The sequence below is a fragment of the Paramormyrops kingsleyae genome, chromosome 5 (assembly GCF_048594095.1).
Source record: "Paramormyrops kingsleyae isolate MSU_618 chromosome 5, PKINGS_0.4, whole genome shotgun sequence".
In the NCBI taxonomy this organism is placed as follows: domain Eukaryota; kingdom Metazoa; phylum Chordata; class Actinopteri; order Osteoglossiformes; family Mormyridae; genus Paramormyrops; species Paramormyrops kingsleyae.
In genome coordinates, this window is record NC_132801.1 from 22,983,339 (window position 1) to 23,007,355 (window position 24,017).

At 44.3% G+C, this 24,017-nt stretch overlaps 1 long non-coding RNA gene and 1 other non-coding gene across 2 annotated transcripts; both read right to left on the bottom strand.

Annotated features, from left to right (window-relative positions):
- Positions 1-17,434: 17,434 nt before the first annotated feature.
- Positions 17,435-19,005, bottom strand: LOC111848661 (uncharacterized). Its single transcript, XR_002839359.2, has 3 exons — positions 18,731-19,005; positions 18,062-18,215; positions 17,435-17,581 (listed from the first exon to the last, which is right to left on the bottom strand). It is a non-coding gene; the product is annotated as an uncharacterized lncRNA (long non-coding RNA).
- Positions 19,006-19,612: 607 nt separating this feature from the next.
- Positions 19,613-19,774, bottom strand: LOC111848675 (U1 spliceosomal RNA). The gene has a single exon (XR_002839362.2). It is a non-coding gene; the product is annotated as a U1 spliceosomal RNA (small nuclear RNA).
- Positions 19,775-24,017: the final 4,243 nt, after the last annotated feature.

Below are 24,017 nucleotides of genomic sequence, written 5' to 3' on the forward strand. Positions count from 1 at the left end.
ATTTAATGTCTCGGTAATTCTGCAGTTTATAGACACACAAGTAGTCTTGACCTTGCAATCAACCAAGCTATTCAGGCTTTGTCAAAAGCTGGATAGTTAAACACTATGCTGTTGTGTTGGATTATAGAGAAGATTGTTTTGCATGCCGTTGTGTATAAATCCATTTTCAGATCACTAGTTTTCTATAAATTTCGTAAAAAGCAAAATGCATTTTCGTGTATACAGGTCAAGGTAATTACCTCTGTTTCAATGAATTCCCCACTGGAATCTACAGCCAGTGATTGACCTCAGCACTCTACAGCTGTTATCCTTTGCCTTGGTAACTATAATATAATATGCAATATAATTATCAAATAAAAAATCCAGGACTTTCCAGCTGGGGATTGCCCAGAGAATGAGACAGACAGGCTACTTTAAACTCAGGTGAAATATAGCTGCAGTCTGCATATTGTCTTTAACTAAGGTTGCTAGTTTACTTCTATTTGCTGTTTTTTATCTGACAGTTTTTCTTTTCAGTCTAGTAGCGTGGGATGAGTTAGCAATGCAGAAATGAATCATTTTAATTAATGACTAAGGTCTTTCTGCATTGTCAGCACCTGTTGGTCAATGTCCCAGTCGAGGCTCCTGGTTGCAATAGAAAAACAACTAAATCCAACCCAGTCCGTCCTCATACAGCCTCATTCTTGTTTGGCATGATGGTTCATCCAAACACCACCCGAGGCACTAGATACTTTAAATGACTACAGTAGGCCACCTGCGCATAGCTAAATTGGAGTGACCTTCTGTGGTGTGACAGTGACTCAGACAGGAGGCCCTGAAACCATGTCCCATTCATGGGTGGTTTAAGGCGTCTTTCCTCTGTCCCCAGGGTAGGCAGCCATCTGTGTGCTGTTGGGCCTGTATTGTTTCGCCCCACCCTGAAGAAGAGATTGACGGCTGATGAGAGCCGCAGACCCTCCTCGGTTGGTCACCCACCTGCTCCTTCTCCACCCGGCTGCTTGGGGCTTTTCCGAGAATCCTGAAATACGTGCAACCTGATTTTGCAAAGTCAACGGACTGTGGTGGTCCTCTTCAGGACAAAAAAAAAATATTCTGATTGCAGTTCACAGCCCTGAGGAATACAAGGGAACATGGAGCTGAATCTGAATATATAGGCAGATGCTGCAGAGCTAATTGGTATCTCACTTTGATGTTTTCTCCTATCTCTGGGGAATCACTCATTATTCACACATGATAAAGGAATATCAAATGCCAGTTTGCACTGAAAGGTGGAGGAGAGCTCTGAGCATGTAAAGTCATAAACTTGTTATTTTTAAAATCATGTTATGGTTGTTTTTTTATCATATGGCCTTTTAAGCCCATAGTTTCAGCATGTGGATGCATGGAGAGGTCACTATTGGTTAAACCCTGACAATGTCCGAGTTAATTAAATATGTAGAATCACATCAATAAGAAAACTTAAGTCTTTAATAAACCAATTGTGCTGAGACATAATGAGACATACCAGAAGGTGGCTGGATTGTGTTCATCTGTGGCGCCTTTGGTTGGCTAGCAGTTATTCATCATTTCATCATACACCCTGTGGCAGTACAGTATTTACCTGTCCTGACTGTTTCTGCTTGGTTGGAAAAGAAAACAAAGCTCTCCCTTATACACACCATGCCTCCCGTTTAAGGGTATAATCCTCCTGAGAACTTCGGGAATCCAAATGCCCTGAGGCTGGAAAAAAGGTCACCAATCACCTATATGTCTGAGCCTAAGTAAGGTTAGGCAATGGGGGTTAAGAGGATAGGCTGCAAGGGGGAGAGAGTCAGATGGAGGAGGGCAGGACCATTGTCTATGGGAAGGTGGGAGCTGGGCTGGGCCTGACCTGGCCCAGGTTGCTGTGTTGGTTGCCATTGTCAACCCAAGCAATACTGACTCCCCCCCACTGCCTCCCCAGAGGCAAAGGGGTATTGTATGAGAGGTGGGGCAGGTCGGACACAGGGTGAAGAAAGCAGTTGGGGGATTTACAGACCGGTGAGGACAATGGCAGTTAACCTGCTGAGCTTCACACCTCCAGGGCCTGAAGCCAAGTATGATGGTGGCAGTGATCAGGGGACCAGCATACCAAGTCCTAGTTACAGGCCATGGGAATGAAAAAACTCTCAGGTTAAAAGACATGCAGTTAAATTACTGTCATTGTTTTTTTGTGAAACCTGGTGCATATTTTCAGCGATGATATTGTCATTTGCAACATAATCTTTAACATTTGAACATGGCCCACCTGCTGAAAGAAGAGTGAAGAAGGTTTACAGCCTCAGCTGGCGGGTGAGATGCAGTGAGCCCAAGCTGACACTCAGTAGATCTGTCCGCCATCAGTGACTACACTTACACACAAATGAAAACTGTAAATGAAATGAAATGCAGTTACTACTTATCCAAACATGCGAAATCTTTCCTGGGGAAAAGGCCGGGCTTAATCATACTTAAACATACTCTCACATATATGTTCATCTGTAAAACACCTGCTTGTATTACAGGGCAGGTCTGGAATAACATGAACAAGAGAACGACAGACAGAAAACTGAACCTCTAGAACTCTGAGGGAGCAATTCTGCCTGTCATAGTCCCCCCCCCCCTCCGGACATCATTGGGCCAGCAGGGCAACCCACGTGCTGGATAAGTGTCTGGATAAATACTCCCCCCTGGTTCATTAGGACGACTTGCTTGTTCATACAAATATATAATCAAGCATGTGGCAGCAACTTAAGGAGTAAAATCATGCAAACAATGGTCAGGAGCTTCAATTAATCAGGTCAGACAATAGCATTGGGAATCATGTGATCTGCGTGATTGTGACTATGAGCATTGGCAGACTAGCTGATCTTCTGAGATTTTCACTCACAGGAATCTCTATAGTTTATACAGAAAGGGTGTGTAAAATAACATCCACTAAGTGGCAATTCTGTGGGCTAAAATAGAGCAGAATGGCTAGACTGACAGGAATGATACAGTAACTCAAATTACCACTATTTACAACATTGGTGAGCAGAAAGCATTTCAGAATGCGCAACATGTCAAACCTCGAGGCAGATGTGCTATAGCAACAGAAAACCACAGAGAGCTCCTTATATGCCGCATGCCATCAGAGGATTGTTGCTGGCCATGTGCATCCCTTTATAGCCACCATTTCTAAAGCATTGTTTCCCAATCCGGTCCTCAGGGACCCACAGTAGGTTCCTGTTTTTGCTCCCTCTGAGCTCCATACCAGATAGGCTACGTTTTTGCTCCCTCCAAGCAAAAACGCGGACTGTCTGAGGGTCATCGAAGGCCAGGTTGGGAAACATTGTTCTAAAGGCTATATCACAAAGCACAAGTCATCTCAAACTAGTTTCATGAGCATGACAATGAGTTTAGTGTTCTTCAATGGCCTTCCCAGTTAGTGGATTGGAATTCAACACAACACCTTTGGGGTGTGTGGATGAGGAGATTCAGGGCATGAATGTGCAGCAGAGTAATCTGCAGGAAATTATGTGACACAACCATAAGAACATGGACCAGAATCTCTAACAATACTCATTGAGTTCATGCTGCAAAGAATTCGTGATGTTCTGAGAACAAAGGGGGTCCTCCCCAGTATTATAATGGTGTTTCCATTGGGCAGTGGGCAGTCAGTGGAGACACATATTCAAAAGCAGGTCAAAATTGATTAAACTAAGACTGAGCAGAGTCAATGAAGAAATTGCCCATCACCCATGATTTGTATAAAATGGTTCCACTTAGATGTGCTTGTCTTCCAAATGCACACTTCACAATATCATTATGTTCTGGCAAGATTTCTAATACCAAATAGTACAGTGTCATCGCAAGTAATGTCATTTTAGCTAAGTGCATGCATAATTGCATGTAGTTGACTTTAAATAAGCCTCTTCAGTTATATAAAAAATCTGAGCAAATAAATCACTTAAACAAACATAATCATAAAAAACACCATCATTATGTGAACCACTAAGAGCTTTTGAGGGAATGTTTAGTTAAGACTACAAATTAATCGTGAGGCCAAAATCTATGTGAAGCCTGCATTACAAGTATTGTTTGTTTAAGCTTACAGTATTTGTGTGTGGGAATGACAGCAATGTGTCAAACATTCCATGTGAATTGTTTGTTTTCACCTGCTTTTACACCAGCTACCTGAGACCCATCCTAACTCCAGTTTTCACTGTGCTTCTAACGCCGCTTAATTAAAATGCCTTTTTCTGCAATCCTAAAAGCCTCTTTCTTTGTATCTGATTTTTTTTGTTCAAGGACCAGTTGAGAGCTTATAAGCTCAGAAGCTACACCTGAGCTGAGCATCACCTGAGGAGATAAGGTCACCTGGCCGGCCAGTGTAGAATACCATGGAGTATATGACTGTAGCCATGTGGTCAACATTGTGGGGGGACCAAGGCCTTAATTATAATATATATTTGGGGTGGGCATTGTGAACACATCTGAATATTAAAAACATGGCCTCACCTCTAAGCATCTCTCCATTGAGATGAAATGATTCACAAAGTGTGTCTCCTGAGTCCTGCTGTCAGTGAATACCAATGTGTGTGTGGTTTACTACTGCTGGAAGCATATGATTGCAGAACAAGGTCTTAAAAGAGATTATGGCATTCATTTTTCCTCCTCCCTGGACATGAATTTATTGAAAGCGTAAATGGTAAATTACATTAAGACAGATGCAATGATTTATATTAGTCTATTCTATTGCTGCTTTTCTTCAGTTCTTGAATTACTCATATGCTTCTTCAGGTTAAGGATAATGAACCTGTTTCATGGTCTTATGTGGCATCAGAGGGTCTGGAAAAGGCCTCAGTAGACTGAACTCTACATTTGCTAATAGTTAAAAGGGCAATGCAGTGTCATTATGTACCATCAAAAGATTTAGATTTGATGAATGTCAGATTTCACGCCATAGCTGATGTGTAGTGTAAACTCCTTGAGGATTGGGGGGGGGGGGTAAAATGGCAGTCAGAAATATTATGCGATTATCTAATGCATGGAGATAGCACATTCACGAAGGAGAATACAGAAGTGAAGATCTGGAGAAAGATTTCATTTCTAGCTTTAGCATAGAAATAACAAGCATGTGAAACTGCTTTGTGTTCCAGGTGAGTTAAACTTTGACTCAGCCAGTATTTCAATAAAATGTCTGTTACTCATAGGCTTTTCCTTGACTAGCACAAATTCCATTTCCCACCTTTTGAAGCTTGAAATTAATTCAATGAAGTTTTAACAAGGCTTATTAGTTGAGAACTCTTCTGGGACAAAGAGTTTAAACAAACTGTTAAGTTATTATGTATTCGCATACACTCAGATCAGATTTTTGGATCAAGCTATTAGGTGTGATTTTATACAAGCACATAGCTAAAATAAACCATTAATTATAACCTGCAATGACAATTTTAAAGGGGTTGATCCAAGGGTACACAGCAGAAAGATCACATTCAAACGTCAAACTCAAGATCTTCTGTCTTCTCATACACATTGGCAAAGAGGTTCCTGCTTGGTTCTGGATCTGTGAGCATTGATATTAAAATATTAAAAGCAAATCCACATTCCTCATGCTTTTAAAAATCACATCCATGCTATAAGTAGGACAGCAAGCTCTCCATAGCAACAGAAAGCTGTGACTATATCGTTCCAAAGCCTTTTCGCTTTAGGCCTGGGATCAGCTCTGTTTTTCTTTTTCATGTTGATTTGAGGTTGATTGCTTTAATCCATGGCATGTATTTCCCTGGAGCTTCTGCCAGTACAAGATGGATGTGCTTAATGCGCTAGTCACTACATGGGCCCGTGCTGGTGGAACATGCCAGGGACAAAAGCGGAATCAGTCAGCTTGCCAGTGTTATCAGCCCCGGCCCGTCACGGCTGCCAGATCTCAGCCGCATTCCTCCGCCTTGATCTCTATCACGCCGAGAGCAGCTACAGGAGACAAGGCCCTCAAGCTGCAGGCATGGGTAGCTGTGAGCTGTACTCTGGGTATGAGTCAGATCAGTGAATGTTATCAATACTTGGAGTTCAGCTGCATCAGCCTCTTTAGTTTGTTGGCTTGGGAACAGTAGATCATACAGGACCTCTGTGTTGATCATCCCTGACAGATGAATGACAGAATTTTAATTAACACTGGGGAATTTTTTAATTATTTTTTTTTAACAAATGCTTTGTAGCAAACAAATATTTCAGTCAAGATATTTGTGGCATGTAAAGGGCAAATGATCAAATATTCTTTTATTAATAAAGAGATTAATTAAGCATAGGTCCCAAAGCACCCAAAGGCTGAGTGACATTGCTTTGTACGTTTGCTGGCTTACACTACGGCTTAGGTGCCTGCTAACGTGGATGATTGTCCATCCCCGCTGCCAGGAGATCCACATGGCCTCCAACCAGACACCTGGTAAGGATTTGGTGTTAGCCCCCCACCCCGCCTAGACTGTTCCCTCATTGTCACCTTTCACAATTGCACTGGTGGGGGCTGGGACTTAGACATGCCAGACTGGTGCAATACTACTGCATGCAGAAAGAGCGGCCTTTGGATGCCTTAGTCAGCCTGATTCCTGGAGGGATGCATTCTGGCACTTTCTTGGGTTGTCTTTGTATCATAAACAGGCTCGTAATTGCCATGTTTGAAAGGTTATCTGAAGCCAAGTCCCTCAGTTTTTCTTCGACAGATTGACAGAAGGAACACAATATCGAACATAAATCTGAGATGTTACTCTTTGAACTGTTGTGTAAATAAAATAGTAAATTGTTTTCTTTGATAGAGAATGGGAGACAATAAATCACATGTAAACTGTGGACTCAAAATAGTAGTGGAGTGGTATAATACTTTAATCACTTGTAATTATAAAGCTCAGCTCAGCACTGCACAGCAGAAATGAATGAATGTGAATATGCTTATTCAAAGGAGAAAAAAGACTGTTTTACTTGCCTTTTTAATCCTGGACAAATTGAGATACTGAGGTTGATAGCAGACACTGCTGGAATTCAACTTACCATCAGTAAGATATTTTACCAGAGGATTTAAAAATGGCTTGAGTCTTAGAATAAAAATAAACCTATTTTGATCAGATAAGATTTTTCTCTCTTTTTTGCCTGTGGTGGAGCATGCAGAACTTTTCTCAGAGCAATTTGCAGTTGCTAGACCCCTTGTTTGAAGTCTGACTCTGGGGAGCAGATTATGACTAATGGAGAATGCTAACGTGACCGGGAGGAGCAGCTGCCTGGGCTGACGAGCCTCACGGGCGGGTCAGCAGTTTATCGTGCCATCGCCCATGAGCCAGACTGGAGGACGGGCCCACAGGAAGCACATCATAACTGACCCCAGTTGCGTTTGCCTTTGATGGGTGCCAACATATAAGGGATGGATTAAACAGGGCAACATCACCACCAAAGCGGTTCACAAATGTCTTTATTGACAATACCATTAATGGTGCACAGCAAGACAAACTATCTATAGTATAGATTTTCCACAAAAAATGATTTATTTTTATATCCCTTATAATTGGGGCTGTCTGCCCGGATTTTTAAAGTAAACTCAGAGTCCCCTGGGTGTCTCTCAGCATTATCTTGTTTGTTCTGTTCCATATTTGTCCTTAAAGCATACATAAACTCTGTGTGTGTGTGTGTGGATTATGTCTATATTACATTGTGGGGACTGAATGTCCCCCACGATGTGATAAAAACCTGTTATTTTGATGTTGTGGAAACTATTTTTCAGGTCCCCACAAAGAACTGTGAATGTATTCAAAAAAACTAAAAATGCCAAAAGTTTTGTTTGGTTACTTATAGTTAAGGTTAGGGCTGGGTAGGGGATAAGGTTCTCATGTTAGGATTAGAGTTTTCCCCATAGAAACTAATGGAGAGACCCCACAAAGATATAATTACAAACGTGTGTGTGTGTGTTTTGTGTGTGTGTGTGTGTTTTATTGTGTGTCAAATTAGGCACTGGTTGACAACAGCCAGAGCAGTAATTCAATATTTAAACGGGTTAAACCTGTAGGGACAGTTTAAAAAGGCAGCATGCTGCTTGAAGGGAAGATGGTAGGAGGGGAAAAGCATAAGCAGTAGACAGATACACAGAGGAGAAGCGACCATGTCAGTTTTACTGAGGAGTCCAGGGTTACGGGGGGGGGGGGAACATGGTATGGCACTGATGTATTGCAGTACATGAGAGACTTTCTCAATTCTTAGAATTCTTTCGTTTAAATATTGCATCCTTCCATGTATCCATCCAATGTCAAACTCCATATCATAGGCAGGGTCACAGGATTGAAATGGATACTTCAAATATAGCAACTTCACTGTCTGTATTCATTAAAGTTTGCCAGTTCTTGCCAATTAGTAGAAGGACTTATCACCTGTCCTCAGGGCCAATGTTGCCCTGTTATTTGCCAACAGGGTGTTTTAATGTTCCATGTTCCGTGTCATGGCAGCACTGCATTCTTTATGCACCTGTCACACAGAGTCGGCAGTTAAGGGGCCTTTATTAATATGGCAGAAAATCTAATGTAGGTTTTGCTCTGTTAAATACTGTACCTGTATGCACCACACATTGAACTGACTCTTCCTGTTGTTAGGAAAAAGTAGAACATGTGCTCTGACTTGTTTGGAGAATGACAGAAAACAGGGGATTGTTTTTATCATTGGTAGGATGGCTACAAGTGGAAGAAGGACTTATCACCTGTCCTCTTGCTGTATGTATTTTGTCAACATGTACATATTTCCTCAACTTGTTTTGGATGGATCAGTACGGCACAGGAATTTCTTCACATTGTGCAAACTGTGCAGAACTGAAAAATGGCTACCAGGCTGACTGGTTGGCTGAGTGATAAAAATAAGGGCTGTCTTCGTCATCATTTATGAGAGCTACATCAGTCATTGCAGTTATAAATAGTCCTGAGGGCTGTAAGAACCATTCCTTCCATTGAAGCACTAGTGCATGAACTACACAGTTGTACAACACACTGGGCACACATTCAAACTACTTGTTTTGGTTGCTGTGCTGTTGACACTGGGTCTTGTTCCTGCATTAACTTTTGGTGATTTTCAGAAAGATGTGCTTTTCACACTGATGCTGGCTACTAATCAGCCATGGCCTGCTGGGCAAAAGTGGTACGATCAGGTGGAGTAGGCGCTTGGGATCTGTGGGGACAGCTGTTGTTGGCAAATAAAAAAAATATATTTGGCCCTTGGAGAAAACAATTACATTTCTCCCCAAAGACAGTGGAAATTGCAAGCTGTGGTTTTGTTGCATGATGCTATTCTTTCACTAATGACCATAACATTGGTGTGGGGTGTAAGTGCTAAAGGGAAATCAGGATCAGGAAATCAGGATATCTAAAGAAAAGTGCCAAGATCTTTAGATTTACAGTGGATGTTCTGCTATCCTACTGACCAATTTGGGTAGTTTTTACATATAAATCTCAGTATTTTAATGAAATTCTGATACTCTTGCTTAAACTGATGAAATGACAAAATGAAACACTGAAATTAAATGATGAAATGAAACACTGAAACAAAATGATGAAATGCAATCATGAAATGAAACACTGAAATAAAATGATGAAATGAAATACTGAAATGAAATGATGAAATGAAATACTGAAATGAAATGATGAAATGAAATCATGTCATGTAAATTTGTAGTTATATAATAACAAGTCAACCCACAATGAGAAGGAGAGTACAGCAGTCAGTAGGGGAGCCTGACAACAAAAGGTGTTTTGAAAACAGAATTAAGCAGGTTTTGTGTTTTTCTCCAGTTTGCAGTCAGCTTGGTAGACCACAAACCGGTGGAGATTTATGGTTCTACGCATCCCAGACCCAATGAGGTTTGAAACAATTAGAACACAACTTGTCCTGACTTTGCAATGAAGTTATGACCTCCTCTGAGACAGAATGAACCCGTCCTCATATGAAAACTCTTCATGTCCTTCATTTGAATACAACAGGTTGTCACCATGATGGGCCCGTTGTGAATGGAAGCCACTATTGATCAAAGCCTTACGCTTATGAGAATGTCTTGAGAGACCTCTGAGTCATACTGTAAGTATGCGCTTGGTGTTTGTTTTTGCGCAGTTCAGAACTAGTGTCTCACCACAACTTCCTTCACTAGATGCCTCACAATTTGAAGCCATTTATGGTGGGATCCAATGTAAACAAGGGTGATCCTACAGATTTCTCAAATAATATTGTGGTGGAGATTTCATGGCAGTAGGATTCGTTTGGGTAATGAAAAAATTCTAATGCGTCAAACCTGCATCCCCCACCCAACAATGCTCTATGCATAAAATACACTTTCATACTTCCTCAGCACTGGGAAGGGATCTTGTCATTCCCCCAGTAATTCAATTGGGATGACTGAATGTTATCACCACTGTGGGAATGCAAGACTATTATATTCTGATGCAAAATGCACATGACTGAAAAAGTGAAATGGCTGTAGATGTGGTGTATAGTAACTCATTACTGTGTTATATGGAAGATGTAGAGGACAGAAAGAACAATGGAAATTTGTTTATAAAAATAAAAGGACAGAGTCACAATGGATTCTTTGGATACCATAACAAATATATAGACAAATGCCTTCAAAACTATTCACAGTGAGAAAAAATGTATATAAACTTTAGCTAATCCAGCCATCCGTCTTCCTTAACTTCTTAATGAATACAGGGTTGCTGTGAATTGCATAGATTAATAAAATGTATATTCTGAAGTTCTTTCCTACACATTAAAAATAACAAACGTTTTATTTAATTACTTGCGGAACTTGTGTAGCCCTAAAAACTTTCTAACACTGTCTACATCACACTCTGCGTTATACCTCTGGACAGCCCTGACAGTTCATTAGCAGCTGGGGTGAATGTGGACTCCCAAACAGTTTGAAACAAGTCATAGACATAAACAAGTCAACAGGATGAATGAAACAGGACATTGAGGCCCAGGTGAAGAGCAGCCCCATCAGCCAGGACCCCCTCTACTCCCCGCCAACAGCAGCTCTGTTTATTCCCAGCACCCTAGCTGGTAATTTTTGCTTCAGTAAAGCAGGGAGGCTATGTTTCCCCAGCTAAGAAAGCTCAGATGAATTGTTGATGCGCGTCTCCTGAGATGGAGTCCTGCAGCCTGCTGTCTTTGTTTTCCCTTCTCTTCCTGGCCTTGTGTGTCTAACGGCCCTTGTTAATGTGTCAGCAGGCTCCTCTCTGTAATTAGGCCTACTGTGCGCAGCCATGTCCCAATCTTTGTCTCATTGTTTCTTCTCTGCTCTGACAGGGATTTCTTAGGGTGATTTCTGTGAATCCTCCCATTGGGTGAGTAATTAAGACCCATTAAAACGCAGGGAAGCGGGCATAACTTTTCTCGCTCTCGAGCTTCATTGTTCTTGCTCCACTGGGTTGGCCTGGTGCTATCAGTCGATGTCATTTTACCCTGCTGTAGATGTTCTACACAGATTTCACAAGTTGTGTTTTTTTTTCCCCCGCAGTCTTTTTTTTCTATCATAAAAGGTGACTTTTGTACAGCCGTGTCTTTGTTGCCATCATTTGCCATTGGCTGGGGCCACGAAACTCCACCAAGAGGAAGTTATTTGTTGAAAGTCACAAAAGCAAAATGATTAGAAACTGGTACTTAGCCAATATTCAGTGTGAAATGCATGAGGCTCCTGGGTCATCACGACAGGGATTGTAAGGTTCTTCACATTTGTTTCATTTGTATCACAGACCCAAGCAGTTTACATGTAGAAATTGTGTAGTTTGCCTTATGATGAGTTGGATGACATCCAGAGGTTAATTTTACACCGACCCCCTCCCACCCAAATGCAAAAACCCCAAAAGACTGAGTGCTCCCTGCTAATTACTATCCCAAGCTACCTCCCACATCTATCATAGAATGTTGTTCACAAACAAAAACAGAACACAGTACCCAGACGCCAAGATCATCTAATAACACGCTCAGGCCCACAACCCCAAGATAATTTAGTTACACATCTCGTCAGCAGAGAACACAATGGGCCATTCTGGGGTCCCATGGAGACCTACGCAGGTGTTGGAATGATCTGGGCAGGTCCCAGGTTACAGTGTCTCCATTCTCAGCCACCGGAATAGCTGGCGCTTGGCTCCAGAGGTGGTTGAGCCAGGCGATTATTGTTTCAGAACACAGTGGCTGCACAGGTGTCAACCCAGAGCCGACATGGGAGAAGTACGTTAAGAGGCAGCAATCCCACAGGGGAGGCCTTTATCACACAGACCTCGCCTGTTGTTTTCTCAATGTCGATTTTCTCATGAACTACTTTCCTCCTTGAAGAGCACTTTCTCCCCTTGGATTTACCGAAGCGCCCGTGACCTCAGATGTGTTTGCCACATCCCCCCGCTCGAAGTACCTAACCTCTCAGAATGCAGATGATTGCTATCACAATTGGCCCATCCTCAGTCCATACATTTATTGGAATTGGCTTTAGTGGGATGGTTTATGTGTTTTTTCATGCCAGTGAGTGTTTTTTTTCTCACATGCTTGCGGAGGTATTATGTAATGTTTTTCTGGACAGATCTAAGCCGTCATTTACAAAAGACGTGTCCAGATTTGTCCTTCTAAGGGCTTTCATTTCATGAGCCCCCATGGGAGGTTCCCAGGCCTTACAAATCAACGGGGACAACCGATGTCCTTAAGAGAAGCCTTCTGACCCCCCTCCATGCCCCACAGTGTCCAGGTGTACTGCAAGTCCTTATGGCAAACAGGCTTCTCTCTCACCTCGGGCCTTCAAAGGATCCACGCTCTGGGGAGGGGCCGGTGCTGGGTGGGGGGGGGGGGGGGGCATACACCCTGTGAGCTCTCTTTCCCAGGCTCTGCTGGGTGTCATGGAAGATTGAACCTAAGATGAATAGCCCCTACCCCCACCCAGCCCTTGGGACAAGTCTGAGACCATTGGTCACAAGCTAGACAGGAGACAGGTTGGTGTCTACACTGTACTGATTAGATGACAAGGACAGACAGGCTGGTGCCGGTTCTGGACTGAGACACTCTCACCCCTGAGCTGATCTGAGGACTGCCATCGTCGGCACTGATTTCCAGAGGGTAGCTCAGCAAGATACATCTTGCATACTTTGTTCTCTGTATATACTCATAAACATCCCAGTGGGCTTTATGGCTATGAAATGAATCATGGGAAGGGATACACTACCCTCCAGCCAAATCTCTCTCATTCTCAGAACTGGAGGTTTCAAATTCCTTACCCCTTTCACAAAATTAGCAGAGGCATCCAAAACACGTTCATCTGAATTAGTGGACATTGATGGGGTACGATGTGAACGGAGAGGTGTAAAATGTGCCAGCGTTTTGGCAGGTGAGTGCCAGTGTGAAAAAGCACAGAGCTCTGCAGTGCATCACAGTGCCCACGCAGTGACCGGGCCAGCTGCATGCTCCCAGCCCTGCTTCTCTTCTCCCGCAAGGTTGTCAGGGGCAGCTGTTGTTATGTTGTTCTCGCTAACCAGTGAATCCAGCTCAGCTGAAATGTAAGCTCATGGGAGGAGACAGCTGCGCATCTATATACAAACTTCTGTACCGATGTGAATATGCGCCTGCCTGAATATTTAACCTGCATCCACCTCCCACACAGAGCAGGTCTGCAGCACCTAAGTGTAGAGTTACTCTATAATAACCTCACTTAGGGGTTAGGGTTACTGAAGTCCTATGCTCATTGGTCGTGGGACAATGCGCTGCAATGCAGCATAACTGCGTAAGTGGGTCGGTGTGACTGCATCTGCACGACGTAGCCTGCGCAGCTGTAGCACTCGCCGACAAATTAAAAAGATCAATTTGCAAAATGCCCTCATTGGTTTGACAGTCATTTTGCACCTCGGAAATGTTCCTAAAAGTGATCGTAATAGTACGGTAAAGTACTGCGTATTTGTTGCGTGATTTCTGTTTCCGTTTGCGCTCTTACCTGCGCCCCCTTGGCCCCCGGATTCCCCTGATCATACCGCGGTCACTGCTCTGCTCTGGTGGCACTGACTGTTATTGACAGCACACAATAGCCCCATTAAGCAGATTCCCGTGGCCCTTCAGAGGGTCCAGGGCTGTCGCCGGAGTGGTGGCTCCAGGAGGGGGGGGGGTGGGGGGGCGTGAACAGGAGCATCCACTCCCTGGGTTTATGAAGTCTCCATGACTGCAGACATCCCTCATCACTCCGTTCAGAGTGCAGCCAGCAGGAAAAACACAAGATAACATCACTGATAATTATATATAGGTGTGTGTGTGTGTGTGTGTGTCTGGATTAGGTCTATATTACATTGTGGGGACCGAATGCTTGCCACAGTGTAATAAAAACCTGTCTCTTTGATGTTGTGGGGACCATTTTTCGGGTCCTCACAAAGATCTGTGAATGCAATCAAAAAAGTAAAAATAGCTATTATTTTGTTTGGTTACTTATGATTAAGGTTAGATCTGGGTAGGGGTTAAGGTCATCATTTTCGGAATTGCGAGTTTTCCCCATATAAATGAAATCCCCACAAATATATAATTACAAACCAGTGTGTGTGTGTGTGTGTGCGCATTACTATGAGTGTGTATGCATTTTTGCATGTGTGTGGGTGTCTGTGATTGTGTGTGTGCATCTCTGCTTTTGTGTGTGTGTGTGTGTGTGTGTGTATTTCTGCAAGTGTGTGTGGGTGTCTTTGTGAGTGTGTGTGTGTGTGTTTATATGCATGCAATTTTGCTGAGACTATTTTTTATCCAGCCCTGTAAGGAGAAAGTGTGTGATCCTTAACAATTCAAGCCTGCTTTTCAGTATTCGAGTGAGATGCACTTGTGAGCCACAACGAGTCAGCCTATGTTTGTGACTGTTAAGTGCGCATGCATGATTTTTTCCATTATCTATTTTAAACCAGGACAACATGCAAATGCATGCATGTGGACTTCTTTACGACACCTAAAAAAAAATCAAGCAAAGCCAAATGTTATACAAATCAGGTCATTAATTCTGTGTGTGTGTGTGTGTGTGTGTGTGTGTGTATACTTGTATATGCAGAAATACACAGGACTCTTGCTAGCATTGCTTGAGTCAGACAAGGCGTGTTCCGCAGCTCCATGCCAATGGAAACCATGTTATTCCCCAGATTGGCGTCAGAGTGACGGCCATCTATCACGTTTAGTGGAATACCTGAGCTCTGCACATGCTACAAAGCACTCCTTTGAACTGCTGCCCCGCCCAGAGCCTCTTGTCTCCCAGCACCCAGCGACGCCTCGCTAATCCATTGTAAGACCAGCTAGGAGTCTCTTCCAGCTAATCAAAGCGGCAGCACTTTGCGCTGGGAAACTCAAAACTGGGGTCCCGGGCCACCTTTGAAACACCCACTTGCCCTCAGGGACAGTGGGCTGGTATTTAGGATGAGTCAAAATAGTCCGTGCCACAGCAGAATGCAAAAACACCAATCCCAGCCCTGCCCCAGCCCCGCCCCTTCCTCTCCTCCCTCGGGCTGTTAGTGTTATGACATACATCTTTTCTTCTCTAGCCTTAACATGCAGAGTGAGCAAATGTATGACTCTCCATGCCTCCTGATTTGAGGAACACTTACTGGGTTTTCTGAGAGCACTCAAGTAAGCCGGCTTGAATCAAAATGCAAATATTCGTTGCACATATTTTGCTCTCAATCAGTATTCCTGCGAGTCTGTACAGCAGCTATTAGGAATTGAATTCTTTTCCACTCTGGATTGTTGCGCCTCTTGTGATTAACCTCTGAATGTTGTAGTGGAGGTGTTATTTGTTTATTTGCTGATTGGCTCCATCGTAATCCTTTGTTTGTCCTCAAGTGCTCAAGGAGAATCACCAAGGGAACCCAAAAGGCAATTGCTCCACTTAAGCAATGCTGCGGAGAGGAAAGTGAGGTTAAGTGACCTGTTACAGGAGACGATCACTCGGAGACGTCTGCGAACACTTCTTATCTTCACAGTCGTCCCGGCTCTGGGGCTGCCATGCTTTCGGGCCAGTCGCTAAGGCTGTGCATGGACGCCTGCAGACCCATGTGACGTAGGCATCCAGTATCTCGGGTTTCCGTGCCTCATGCACATTCCCTACTTACAGCGCATTCCTTCTGTTTCCTCTTCCTGTACCCTTGTCTATAAAGAACGGTCAGTGACAAGCACTAAAAGCACACATGCTAAAGTTAGTGCTACACTTTGTTGAAAGTGCACCCCCCCCCCATCCACCCACCAGCTGCTTCAGCCAAACAGTCAGATGTGTTCACTAACCCCCCCCCCCCCTCCAAACAGTCAGGTGTGTTCACTAACCCCCCCCCCCCCCAAGTCAGTTTATTGGGTTGTTTCTCATTGTATGTCGAATTTTCTTTGTCACTCACGTCCACAAGTCCTGTTCAACAGCGTTTCTCCCATCTCTGATATCCCCCCCTGCCCGTGCACCATTTCTGTTTTGACACTCGTGCTTAATCTCACACGCACGTGATTGATTGCCAAGATTTAGCAGACTGAATAGGTGGTGCTCATTCTCCTGTCAGATGGGTTTGGGGTCCGATCTCAGCAAGAGTGAAGGGGGAAAACGGATACCTGCTCAGTCTGCAGATTAGGTTCTCAGCACCTGCAAATTAGGGTACAGCCCCCCCCCCCCCATTCGTGTCCCTCTGAGGCCATGCAGCACAGGTGTAAGGAAGGATCCACATCCCTTTGTGTGCACTAATCCCACCTCATTGTACACCCAGGACTCGCCGCCTCCATTCCTACATGGCTTCTTTGTCACGTGAAGCAGGTGGCTATTGCTGAGCAAACTCGTCTATTTTCAAATTGTGATTTTGCTAATTGAGCCTGGAGTGGAGATCTGCAGTGAATTCTTCCACCAGATTTTCTATTGACAGCATTTTTTAGATTTCGCTTGGACTCCAAGCAGTGCTGCAGATTTCAGCACTCTGCCAGAGTTATACGTGTTCACGGTTTCATATTACAGGGCTGAAGTTAAATAAATTGGAAAATCCTCTTTTTCTCATGTACTGCTTCCAGTTCCTTAGGAAGGTAACATCTGTTTATGTTCTGGTCAGTTCTGTAAACCGCTCATTGAAATTCCAATGAGCCCACTTTGCCCTGACCACAAAAGCTAAGAGAGTCATGAAGAATGATTTTTAAAAAGTGCTATTAAACAAACCATTTCTCTTAGACACCCAGGAAGTACAAATGAGCACATTCACTGGAAGTGTCTCTATTAGGAGTCACATGATCATATATTTATTGACGGGGTTTGAGAAGTGTTTTTATTTTCTAGTTTATGTTGATGTTTCAGTTCACAGATTGAACATCTTGTGATAGAAGTAAAAGACAATCCAGAACAAGTATTACAAAGTTTGAAACAGAAGCTAGAAAGGTTAGGAAATAGCTTTCATTTATTTGATCTCCTAGATGGAGCGGAGGAACATCTGGGGATCTCCTAAGCAGGGTCTGGCTTGGCTATGGGGACAATCTCTCAGCTCTTCCTCCTTGGGGCTAAGACAGATTTAACCCCAATCTTCTCCATCTGCACTGCACACATGGTCACCACAGCTGCAGCTCCTACTCTATTGATCTGTGGGGCAACAGGGAGATAAATTGGAGGGGAAATGATTTAAATGACTTGACTCTCACTGCTGGAATGTAAATGGCAGTTGAAACTCCAAACATGCCGACTCCATTTTGCCGTTGTTGTCGTCGTCGTCGAAGTTGTCGGTGTTGTTTTTATAGGAACGAACAAACTTAACGGGGCAGTTTTGCATCTGGGTGTCCACTTGAATTCCAGGCGAGAAAATAAACTGTATAGATGGAGCAACAAACTTGTTTTTTGTTGTTGTTTTTTTTTTTTATCACATTGGCGTGTCTTTGACCATAAGGCATTTTATCATTTCACCCCAAATTCACTACTATGATTATTTCTATGATTTTGAACTTTTTTTTTTTTTTTTTGCAGTACCGCTTTATACCACATGGGAAACATCTGCGTTCAGAGCTGAACTGGGAGGAGTGAACATGGAGAAAGAGAGAGAGAGAGAGAGAGAGAGCATAACCGTACCAGTAGAGGTCAGCTAACACCAATGGGGTCAGCCAGGTAAACAGGCAGAGGCTGCGCCGCGGTGAGGTGTTCGCAGATGAAAGGGGTAACGCTGGGAAAGAAACACACCCACCCTAACAGGCTTTGATCTTCTCCTCGGGTAGCTGGCCTGCACCTATCGGTCATAAGGGAGACTTTTAAGTGCCCTAATCCAAGGCCGGGCCCGGGTTCGGCTCTGGAATGGCAGCGTCTGCCCTCCTCCAGGGGACCGGGGCGCTCGCACAGCCCGGCCAAGCCAAATAAAGAAAGGTGGCCGTGAGATACCTCACTGTTTGTTACACTCTCTCCCACCCCCCCACCCCCCCACGCTTCAAGTGATTAATTACCCCTTTAACCATGCAATTTAAGTCCAGTGACTTAAAAATAACAATAATAAAAAGAGACATAATTGCCCCCATTAATCATTCTTTTGGTGTCAAGGTTCATTTTTGCTACAAGCAAATACGTTGTTTTACATGAGTCTTCAGTTTTCATTCTCCTTTAACCTGTACCAGTGTACATTTACACTGTAACCAGATGCCCGCCCCCCGTAGATGCTTGCAGGCCATTCTGATGAAAAGTGTCCCGTCTGTTCTCACATTTTCCCCCCCCCCTTTCTTTTCAAAAGCCTGGCAGATGTGTGAGACTTACCTCATGGCATCATCGACTACGCTCGGCCAGCGTTTAACGGACAGCGTGCCAAGCGGAGAGGCGCTCGTGCTCATTTGATAAACGAGTGTCTGTCTTTCATGGCTGGGAAGAAGAGGTTTCTCACTGCACATCTCAGCTTGTGATACATAAACATGAAGCCCTACACTGACACCTTATTGACGCATATCAATGACACACCTTGCTATTGTACCAAAGCTGCAGATAAACATGATACAGTCTTCATCACGCATGGTATACTGTGGTATCACACGGGTGCAAAGATACAGCCTCTGTGCAGAAATATCATGAGCAGGCCTGCAGGAGCACATTCCCAGATCCAAAATGGGAAGGGAGGGGGGGCAGGCAGTTGGGTTTGGTCGGCTGGGGACGCATCGGTGAGGTTCAAAGATGAGCTGCACAAAAATCGCCGCCTTTGAAGTCGGAGGCAGGAGCAGACAACCTGTCGCTCTAGAGAGCCGCCCTGCCGATCCCACTTCCTCCCTGGAGCTGCTTTCAGCTTCAGGCCGCTGCCCACTCTGGCCCTCGAGAAACTCTGCCATGCGGCATGTTTAAACACCTACAAGAGTAATCCTTTATTGGCCAGTGCACAAGTACGTTTGGAATTCCTCCCTTTGCCTACCCCATCTTGCTCTTCATAGCTTGAGGGTGGTAGCTCAGGGTCAACCATCCTGCGGCACCCCTGGAGTGGGGGTTAAGGGCCTTGCTAAAGGGCCAATGGACATGTGACTGCTCTGTCAAGGCTGGTGAACAAACCGGCAACCTTCTGATCACGGGCACAGAGACTTAGTCCAATGAGCCACTCAACACCGTGGAAAACTGATAAATAAATAAATAGACAAACAAACAAACAAAGCAGTCAATCAGGGGATATTGCGAACACAGTACCCTGCCACCAGAAATGATGCATTTGAGATTCCCACATCTGGGCAATTTGCAGGGGTCAGCAGAGCCGCAGTGGAATGGCTGGGCCTCACCCTCGGTGAGCAGGCTAGGTGATCATGGTATCTCCCATGCTCTAGGTCGGGGGGAGGGGGGCACCAGTCATGGGTGTTTACTGCATCGATTTACTGCACGCTTATCCAAAACCTCAACACCTCTGCATGGCTGCTCTGAAAAATACCATCAGCACCTCTTGTAGATTCATTTGGGATTCATGTGCCATAAGTCACTATAGGTACCATTAACATTAACAGCTGACAGAACTGAATATAAATTGGATCTATGAAAGTAATAATATAGATGTGCCCTACTCCAGCGTGACACCAGAGAAGCTGCATACTGTGTATAGTAAAATTCAATGGCCATTATTTATATTTTCATGCATCAAATGTCAAAAATGCTACTATATATATATATATATATATATATGTGTGTGTGTGTGTGTGTGTGTGTGTGTGTGTGTATGTGTATGTGTGTGAACATAAGAAATTTACAAACGAGAGGAGGCCATTCAGCCCATCAAGCTCGTTTGGGGTGAACTTAACTAATAGCTTATAGGTGTTAAAATCTTATCTAGCTCTGATTTAAAGGAACCCAGGGTTTTAGTTTCCACTACACTAACAGGAAGACTATTCCATACTCTAACTACACGCTGTGTAAAGAAGTGCTTCCTCAAATTCAGTTTAAAATGTTCTCCCGCTAATTTCCACTTATGGCCACGAGTTCTAGTATTTAAACTAATACTGAAATAGCCATTTGGCTGAACAGCATGTGTGTGTGTGTGTGTGTGTGTATATATACGTTTGTCTGTATGTATGTCTATAGAAAGGGCAGTAGGAAATATGACTCATATGCAATGACTGGATGAATTGCATTCGAGGAATACTATTAGTCACTGCTTTAAAACGTTTTCCTTTTTCCTTCTGACCTCTCCCATTAATTTATCAAAAGACAATTAATCAGAGTCTCTAACAAATTAAATTGAGCAACTTCATAAAAGTGTGGGAAAAGTCCTAATTTCCTTCTAAGATGTGTGCAACCTTCCTGCAAATGTCCAGAAACGTCCTCAGAGTGGACCGTCCTCGCCGGCCTGTCGCTCCTTTGATCTAAAATAACAAATCAGCGGGGCCTCTAGTTTCACACCTAGGGTGTGAGCTGTGCATTGTGCCGGGGTGCCAGATGACAGCAACCTGACATCCTTCTCTGTCCTCAGTCAGACAGATCTCAGGTTATTCAATAGGCAATCAGGACAGGCTGGGCCCTGTGGGGTCCATTGTGTTGTACCGTGGGTCACAAAGGAACTAAACACTTTACAGAGACTGGGCGTACAGTCAGGAACTGAACTCGATCTACTGCGATTGTTCCTCTTAAAGCTCCTGTTCCTGTTAAAAAAGATTTCCTTCCCTCCGGATGGGGGTGGAGGTGGTCCCGCTATGGATAGGTAGTTCCATATCGGTGGGGGAGGAAAATAAAGTAGTTGAGATAGACCTGTTTAATAAAACTTCTAATCTATGAAACATTATTGTTTCTAAATCTATCGACGGTGAAACACGGTTGCCAGATGTTCATGCAGATTTTAGGGGATTCCCTCTTTACTGAGATCCACCTCAGATTAGAGACTTTTTAGGACTAATTGGACGTACCTCACGAACACAAATGTCCTATATAGACCACAGACCGCAAACAGGCACAGTCTTTCCAGAAGGACAAGTAACTCTAGATGGATAATCCCCGGATTCAGTAAACCGGTCCTTACAGGGCCCGTGTCTCCCCGGTAACTACACGCTGTGACTCATCGTCGCCGGCTTGTGTGCCCTGTGTGTGTGTGCGTGGGCTCCGGCGCCCTCCCATTCTGAGGGGTTAACTGCTCTCCTGTTGGAATATTTGCATCTCCTCCACCGGGAGGCATCTGGGCCCAAACAGGTTGAGCCGGAAAGAAAAGGAGGCGCCTGACAAACCTCCCATCAGTGTTGGAGACCTGCGAGGGAGTCCTTCCATGCCCTGCTTCTCCATCGGGTGTCAAATTCGCAGGCCATTCTTGGGGACATTGAGAACGTTGTCAAGGAGTCATAACGATGGACTTAAACAAATCTTAACAAAATTGTTCCAAGAAGTACTGTAACTACATGTTATATTGTTAATATTTCTTCTTCTTAAGTGCCTTCTGCCTTTACCTCATATACCACCCTATTGATAACAATTGTGTCATTCTGTAGCTATATTAGCAATTCCGCGGTAGGACCTCGAGGCCCTGCTTCGCTGTTTCGTCAGGTGCAGTGATGTCATCTGTGTTGTGTCAGAGAAATGTCCTCCTGGCCCGTCTTCTTTTGCGGGGGTGCATTGCCGCGGGGGAACAACTGTACAAGCTGATCATGGCCTTAGCAGCCCTGGCCCAGGCAATATCAAAGAGCCGATTCATGAGTGTGCAGGAGGGCTGTGAGCAGGAGTGCCGAACATCTGAAACTACTTTTACAGGAAATAGCAAAGGATATACCACCCTTGCCACACTCCCTCCTCTTCTTCTAACTGTTCTGATCATCCCCCCCACCCCGCTGTTTTTTTGGAAGACTAGTTTAATCACTGGAAGGAGAGGGGAAGCTTTTTTTTAACCAGTGATTCTCAAACCAGCCCTCGGGGACCCCATCAGTCCACATATTTGCTCCCTCCTCAGCTTTCTCTCACCGCCGCTGCAAGATCATTTTAGGAATCATTTTTGGCTATTTGTACCCTGGGTGCAAAATCGGACAGCAACGGTCTCAGTCTGCTCGGAGCGGCGGCTTTGTTCTGTGCCGTTGATCCGGCTCCATTTATTGTGCTCCGTCGGGAAAGTTAAATTGCCAGATGATCCAGCCAGGAGCCGACATCCCAGGTGCAGATACTCATGACCGTGTGGAGGTTCCACGGTTCCAGACACACCGCCCCCCGTCCCCCCGATCCCATCATCCCAAGCCACACTATAGTAACCACATGAAAACTCTCAGCCTCAGTCATCCAGTCCAGGGCAGTCTAGGTCACCGCAACACCCAGCCCCCAGCCCACTGCCATCCTCATCACCTACAGCTCTTGCCAGACTCCTACTGTTTATGATTTTTGGCACCATCTCGCATTTGCAGTGGAAAAAATCCCTAGACTTTTTTTTTCTCCCTCTCCCTTGTCTTCGTCTTGTTTCTGGAATTTATTTTGCACACTAAATGTCCCAGGGTGTGAGAATACAAGGCAGGCCTGTAAACGGAGGCCTTCCCCATTGCTCTGTTCAAATTCATTCCACATGGCGGGCGGCTGCAGCGACTGGGACGGTACCCCGCACAGCCGTGCTCCTCACTCTCCCTGTCCTGGCCCTTGGGGAACCGGGCAGAGATTCTGGGTCCATCTCCAGCTCATACAAATTCGAGGCCTGCAGCGGCTGAAATGCATACACCGGAGATGCCCGCTCATCTCTGCGTGAGATGAGCAGTACATTTTACCAGCTCAGAATAAATGACGCTGGGTCCCTGGATGATGCGGTTAGTTCATCTTTGGCATCTGAATTCAGGGGCATTGCTGCCACGCTTCCTTACCCAAAGGGCGGTAAATTAGCAGCAGGCTTGTGTCCCGGCATTCCGGCTGGCGGACCTGCAATGTTGCTCTTGTGACGGTCACTTCTGGAGAAACCCAGAGAAAATTCCTGAAATGCAGCACAGGGAATCCCATATGAATGGGTGGCTTCCTTTAACCAGTCACAAAAGGTCAAATTAAATCTCACTACAGAGCACAGCCTTTTTCCAGATATAAAAGTCCAATGAATCAGCACCTTAGCATCACAGCAGGCCGTTCAAATTCTCAATCCTTTGAAGACACCTCTATTTATAAATGGATTTTGATTCCTTAACCTTTAAATAGACTGGTGACAGCCACCTCTGCTATCAATAATTACCAGCAGTATTAACATGAAGTTACATGTTTTCATATTAAAGAGAATAGTATCTTGTCTTTCAATTATATCTTTCAGTTCCCAAATTTGAACTGTTTGAAGCCGTTCGGGGGCACCAAGCCATACAAGGGTTAGGGTTAAAAATACATCAATAGATGTGCCTTTAAATGAAACAGATTAACGTAGTCAGCAGGTAAGATGCCACGTTGCACACTGGAGGAGAACTGCACAGAGTAGGTAATTAAAGGCACCTGAGTTCTATGGTGCTCAATTACTGTATGTATTACCAAGATGCTGCCTAATAGCTTCAGCTAAATTAAGCCATTTTAAACAGTTTATGTGCCTGCTGAATTTGGGAGGAGTGGAAGTGCGTGAATCTGTGTGCCCTTCATTGAAACTGACTGTGCTGACTGCACT